The sequence below is a fragment of the Cydia splendana genome, chromosome 3 (assembly GCF_910591565.1).
Source record: "Cydia splendana chromosome 3, ilCydSple1.2, whole genome shotgun sequence".
NCBI lineage: Eukaryota > Metazoa > Arthropoda > Insecta > Lepidoptera > Tortricidae > Cydia > Cydia splendana.
Window position 1 is genome coordinate 6,039,113 of NC_085962.1, and position 7,741 is coordinate 6,046,853.

Here is a 7,741-nt window from a genome sequence, read left to right on the forward strand (position 1 = left end):
TCGGCACACGCCCAGCCGAACTGATTCCACATGCAAATAAAATTCACAATAAAAACTCCAACTGAACGCCAGTTCACTACTCACGCATATAAATCAAGAAGATCCTTTGACAGAAAGATTGCTAAGTCGAGCCATACGCGATCCGACTATGGAACGACTTTCTTGAATTCGAAATTTGCAGTAAGTGAGATTCAGAAAACAAATGGCGTGACGGAATCTTAGGAATGCGATGCTTTGACATTTCGCTTCTGCGGGTTTCGTTGCGTTGCAGTTTCGGAATTTGAGGTAAATTTAATACTGCAATCGGGATGCAGCCGTGAGTTCATTTTTAAAGGATTTGCTGCCCTTGAGACTACGTATAGGTATACACTTTTATGTGTATCATTCAGATTTGCATGATATTTAAATCTTAATTCTGTGATACTGTATTTAACATATAGGTATTAGGTGTATTACATAGGCAAGTATGTGCTTTATTTACCCAATCAAAACACTTTATCTGCTTAAACATTTCTAATCTCCATCAAGTATCTTTTTTAGTTATTTAGAAGTACTTACTATGTGCATTTTTTGTGGGAAACCCAAAAAAAACAAAACACATTCACTATCGAGACATGACAAAATTCCTCCAAAACAATTTTAATCTCACGAGTCAGTCTTTGAACTAACTTGTGTCTTTTACCTTTTTACTCGGATCTTTACAATAGTACGCTAGTTCGTGCTCAAATACCAACTTAGACAAAGGGGGGCACCACGGGGAGGTACCTTTTGCCCAGTACAGTTCGAATTTGGAATTGTTAGAACTTTCCCACTTTTACGCTTCCTTTTATCTCTTCGAAAGTGTTTCTGTGTTAAATTATTTTTTTCTTTTACTTTCTCTTATGATGCGTGTGTGAGTAATGTCTGGGCACGTGCCGCGTTTGGTGTTTGAGAGGGATATTGTCTTTAAGACTTCGGTAAGTCCCTTTTAGTTTTAATGCGTTGAACTACGGCGTTTGTTTTAAAATATATCGTGCAATTGCACAAGTTTTTTAGCTGTCAACAAAGATACGAGTATTTAGTATTTCATTTTAAAGAGTAAACGTAATGTTATGAAGTTATGATATTTTTTTACTTCACTTAAATATCGCGAGTTTAAATTGGTTTTCATATATTTCCGATAATATTACTTTGTTATAGATCCGGAAAGACATTTTAGTCGCCGGTAGAAATTAAGAAATTATTATAAAATTTAACTCCAATTTCACCTCATCTGGGGTTCAATTACAACAAATCCTTTCTTTGTGAATTCTACAAAAAAAAATGTGTTTTAATTTGCAACATCCTACCTGCCTTCAGCTGTTCATGTTATGCGTCATCTACCAGTAGGTAATTAACCATTCTCAGTAAAATAATACATCAATATTAAAATAAACATATTTAATATAAAATCCACCACAAAGTCATCAATGGAGTGTTAACGTAATTTCATTAGCTCGTATTTAAGCGATATTATTATAAAGGCTGGATAACAAGAAGCGTCAATATTAATTTTGCCGGAGCGCGATTGCTGGAGCACCCCATATTGTTCCTCGGCGGTAATTAATGAAAAAGCGTCTTGAATTTGAGAGTGTTTTTGGTAATTGCCACGTCTTGAATGAAATTTGCTGGCGTAATAGTTGGTTATTACTGGTACCTACAGAGTTACATGGTAATTAACGCATAGGCATATGTACAGTCAACAACAGAGCTATGAATACAGGCAAAGTGTCAAAAATATGTATGCAGTACTTTATTGCCTGTACATTAAGGTCGTGTATACATATTTTTGGCACTTTGCCTGTATTCATAGCTCTATTGTTGACTGTACAACTAGGAAACATTATTATATTTTTTTTTTATTGAAACATTATTTTTGTATAATTTTAACTAGAAACAATACATATAAATTACTAGCTTCTGCCCGTGACTTAGTTAGCGCGGAATGATGATGATGATTGATATAAACTACCCTACACCCTCCCTAGGACCCCAAACTATCTCCATACCATATTTTATCTAAATCTCCATACCACATTTTATCTAAATCTCCAGACCACATTTTATCTAAATCTCCAGACCACATTTTCCGGAAATCGTTTTTTCCATGTTGTGATTTCTGTCATTCGTAATTTTTTGCACTTTATTTTTTCTCAATAGCTTCCTTCCTAGAAAGCATTTCTAACCATTCGCATATTTTCCCATTGTATATTTTCGTGGGTGTAGAAGGTCGTATTCAAAAGGTTAAAATTAATACTCAGCCACTACTCAGCCTACAATTTTCGCCTTCCTCCACTTGACAGTCTACTACCAACTATTCAAATATCTTTATTTTTGAAGATCAGTGCAAATACTATCAATGCAATTTTTGGGATACTCGTGGACAAAGTATTTATATTTTTTTATTACTTATATTATTTTTTTAACTATAAATAAACTGTAATTAATTGTACATGTACCCACGTCCATTCTCCGTCCCATTCATCCACTCTCATCTAGTTTTAATTCCGAAAATCCATTAACCTTATCTGTTCTTCCGTTAATGGATAAATTCTCGACAATGGCCGAAAATCTTTTGATTCTCGTTCAATTACGTGCTCAATTACTTAATCCAATAGGCTAACCGTTATCACCGGCGACACTATGAAAACTATCGGAGCCGCCATCTTTTCCTCGTTACATTATTCTGGCTTTAACAGTGTGGTGTACAAAGGTGACATTAGGATGGAGACTGCGATGCGGTAGGTGGCATTACTGGCGGCCTAGCCAAGGTGACGATCGCTTGCGCTTCGCCATCGAATCGCTTTGTATCTCTCTATCACTCTTCTATATTAGTGTGACCGTGACAGTTGTGTTTTGTTCTCAACGTCGTGTTAGCGATTCACATTTCTCTTAGTGATTTAGCATTTAGTGACTGGCTGTCAGTTTCTGTATAAAACAGTCTGCCGATTTTTTCGGGGGAGGGAACGTCAAATGTATTACTATTTCTACATGATTTGTACGTAACGTACAAATAGCCATGTCAGTCCATACAAAAGTTTGCAAATTGTGCAAGGTTTTCGGCAGAGGGGTAAGCTCTTAAAGGCGACTCCAGTTATTAAATGCTCTAAGACATGTCTATAAGAAGTTCAAATAAACATACCTACCAAAATAAATACTGCTTTACGTGGCTTTACGCCACGCTTTGCGTTTTTTTTTCTAAAATTTGAGTGGCTTATAAACAATTTAAATTTGTATTCAGCGGTGTGAGAGAATCCCTTTATTCTAAAGTACCTACGTCACAAAATATTGACAGTATAAGGTAGTTCTATCAACTCCGGTAAATCGCAACCGAACAAAATAAATACATTGAACAAAACTACAACTGTATTTTGTCGACTTTTTTATTTCTCCCTTTTGACGTAGAGGATATTTATTAGGGGGAAAGCAATCTAACGGGGAATCTATGAAGGCGCCGAGAAGTCTTCTATAGACCATAAGTCTGTTAAATGAACCAGAAAATTAGGGGTTTTCTGACCGGCGGGCAAACCAATAAAATAGACGTAGGGGGTTTAAAGCAGACGCGGGATAGTTTACGTCTCCTTCTAAAATATGACATTAGAGGAAGATAGGTGAGAAATAAGTACGGACATTATGATGATAGCGTCTGGACTTTTAATTTTCTCAAAGTCGTATTTGTTTCAAGAACATTTTTAAAAACAAACTTTAGTTGTTAGACAGAAGGTGTATATTTGCACGATACAGATAAATGTGATACTCGTACTGTGGTGTTAGAAAAACAAGAAGTTGATATTTTAGTTGGTTGGTTGCGATCAGTGAAGTGAAGAGAATCGATGCATTTGATTTCGCTCAGAACTTTGTTTTTTTTTTCGAGGGCGGCCAATTTTATTGTTTTATTGCTTATAAGGAATGGTTTTTCAAAATAACTTTTTTATTCCATAATAATACAATTGGACGATTTTATTTCATCACGATACAGGAATGTATAAGGTTTAAGTTTTTGTGTATTTTGCCTGGTTCTACAAATAGGTACATAATACTACATAATTATATTTTTATATACATGCTACATTTTCTATGCGAGTTTATTTTTATTTCTGTCCTTTAGTTGTATGCCACTAAAACTACCTTTATTAAATATTATACGTATTTATAACTTAAAACTAGATTGTAGACTAAATATTTGTGCAGTGCATTTAAACATAATCTAACAAAACCAAAGTTTTAAAATATAAATGTTTAAAGGTAGGTTTATATTAGGTTTGGACGGCAAAGTCAACTTTGCCGTTTAAAAAATTGGTCGCGAAGTGCGGAGTTTATGGTCAGTCAAAAATGACAAAGTTAAAAACAATGCAGTCTTGATTTTCGGACTGCAATGTTGCATACAAATTCCATTATTTGTCGAGTTCCAAACTTTTTAAAAATGTTAATGGCCATATCAAATGAAGGCACAGGCCTATTATTAAACAGCCAAACAGATCATTAGTACTTATTATTATAATGTTGGTACCGCGACTATTTAGCTGTCTCATGCCCATCGTGTAGAAGAGCCATCAAATAGGTTGGCGTATTTTCGGCAGAAAAAAACACTTCTATTTTAAAATTTAAAAAATAAAAAAGCGGTAAAGTAAACTTTTTCCATTTTTTCTACTTTTTTCTGTGAAAATATGTACCTAAGAACTTTGCTTCTGTAAAATATTTCTATTATATTTATATTCTTGCACCATTTTTGAGAAAAGCACTATATATGACTCGGCTGGAAGGCTACTTTCTGGCTTCGGATTCAATTAAACGGACTCCCAAGGTCGTCCGTTTAAAACGAATACTCAGCCTGCAAGTAGCTACTTCCGAGCCTCGACAATAATGTACTATTAAAAAGTTTACGCCAAATTTGAGCCGTGGCGAAAAGCCGGAATATTACTAGAAAGATGAGATTAAACTACTTAGGTACGTTTTGACTGTATTATAAGAATATTTTGTCTGCAAATCTTTCGCAAACCAAGTGGAAGTAAAGAACGCAAGTAAGCCAATTAATAGTGGAATGGAAGGATCGCCTTAATTGGCAGTTATCGAGGCAGCCGCTGCTGTTATTCGGTTTATTAGAACCTGTTGAAGAACTAGTGGCTACCAGTTATTAAAAATATAATTCAATCCAGTCCAGAATATTAATAAATTACAATAATTATATAATAATGGCCCAGTATTTGGTCCATCCCTTTCACTCATTAGCCTAGTATATTTTAGATTTCATTAACTCTCAATAGTCCTTACTAAAAATTAAACTAAAATAGGGTTTTTGATTGTATTTAAATTAAATTATTTCACACCAAGCATGAAATAAAGCACCAGATTAGAAAAACATAGATAGCAGTTACTTTTAAACACAAATATTTTTCGGAAATAAACGATTTTTATTTTTTTATTTAATAAATCAGACCGTGACGTCATTGTGTAATGTTTCATATAAATGACATATTAATTAGCAAATCTTTTGACAGTTCTAAAAAAAAACTGATTTGACTAGTAGGAGAATACCCTATTGTTTTAGGTAACAAATATATAGGCTAGCAACATTTTCATTAATAGTATTGCTATTGCTAGGGATACCATTATATTCGAGAAAATTCGGAAATCCTGCACTACTCGAAGGTGCAGCAGACTATATAATTACCTCGATCGACTAAAGCTCCTTCTGGCGAGTAGTTTAGTACTTGTACGAGTTACTGACTGCACTTCATCGTGTTAATGGTGGTGGTTTATGCTTGCGATCATGTAAATGGAAATTATTAAATGTAGTTTTTCATGTTTATCGTAAAAATTTCAACTCAAGCTCATGTTAAAATTATGAACAAAATTTTGCTTAAATGAAATACATATTTGTATATTATCTATACTTATATATATTTACCATTTACCGTTTAGGCGATGAAGCAAAAATAAGCAAAATAAAACTATGTGACAAAGATCAAAAGTTGGGGAATCGGTAGGACTAGCAATATTAATGGTACTGGATTATACAGAAATAAATTAGTTTATCAGAAAACAGCCATGGAGCGCAGCATATTAGGTGTAAAATTAAGGGATCGAGTCCAAAACACCACGCTGCGCTCTAAGACTCGAATAATGGACGTAGCTCGGAAAGCGGCTAAGTTAAAATGGGACTGGGCTGGTCATGTCTGCCGAATGCCGGACGACTTGTGGGCCAAGTTAACCACAGAGTGGGAGCCCCACGAGTCTAACCGGGGAGCCGGCAGGCCTCGTCGGCGATGGCGAGATAACTTGGACTCCTTCTTGAGAGGCTGGCCAGATGTTGCACTAAATAGAGACGAGTGGAGGAAGAGGGGGGAGGCCTTTGCCCAGCAGTGGGACACAGTGGGCTCTGAATAAAAAATAAAATAAATAAATCAGAAAACACAATACCTCTGATGAGGGCGCCACTGGACGGTCCGTGCAGTCCTAATGAATAATGAATGAGATTTTAAAATAAATCTAGAGGAGTTTTGTCTATTTGTATGTTAATAATTGGCAATACCTATATTAAAGCCAATTGGCCAAGTTTATGAAAAAGAATTAGAGTCGGACCAAGAAAAGTCTGCAGCGGATTTGATAGCCCACGAAGTGTAAGTGTTATTTATATGTCATAATTTCATAGAAGTTTGACGTTTAAAATAACACGTGCACTGCATGGGCTATCAAATCCGCTGCAGACTTTTCTTGGTCTGACTGTACCCCCTCATTCATAAACGCGCTACCAACCTCTTTTAGCTAATAATCGTTTGTCTTTATCTGTCATTTTAACTTATGTATTTGAAAGAAAAGGATAAAATATAATTTAACTAAATCAAGGCCGTAAAGTTTTATGAATAAGGGGGTTTACGTCGCGATTCGGGAAATGAATTAGAGATTAACTCGATACGATATAGTAAAGATATGTGACGTCCCACGGGTAAAGGTACCTTATGGCGGTTGGCGCCTATGCTATTATTAACGCCGCTCCAATATTATTGCGGCGCTATGCGACGTAAGCGCCAGCCGCCATAAGGTCAGGCCTCCGTCACACGCTCAAGGCCACGCGCTATATGCCTACCGCTCGGCGTATCGTCGACGATACAACCGACAGAGGGCCGCCGAACGCCCGCCTCAGCGCTCGCACCGCATTGCACCGCGCGTTTCCCGCGCTTATGCTTCGAAATGCCGAAACCACGTAATTATTGTGCAGTAGATGGGTGAAAAAGTAAAAAAAACAAAGGAAAAAGCCTATAATAAAAATTCATCTTTTTATGGCGGGCTAAAGGTCCCACCTGAAAGTTTAATAATTACATATATTGAAGGGTTAGAAAAAGTATTTTTAAATAACTTTGACGACGTAATAATTAATCGGCCTGGTAGCACCGTATTACAACTTTTAAAAACCGTTGATTGTCCGTTGCTTTGCTCCTGAATATTTATTAAAATTATTTACGCAATTTAGGATATTTTCAACTACTTATTAAATTTTAATAACAGAGAATTCCGAGAAGTGAATAAATTATAAATCATTATATTAAAACTAAAACATATTTGATTCGCAACATTCGTTTTATTACAATAATCATCATAGGTAGGGTAGCTACAACCCTAGCGCATTCTTACGATGACGCGTTGGCACGTGACTCGAACGGCGGGCAACACAGTCTCGACTCTTTGTGCGCGTAATTATGGTACATTTCTTCTTGTCCTGAGC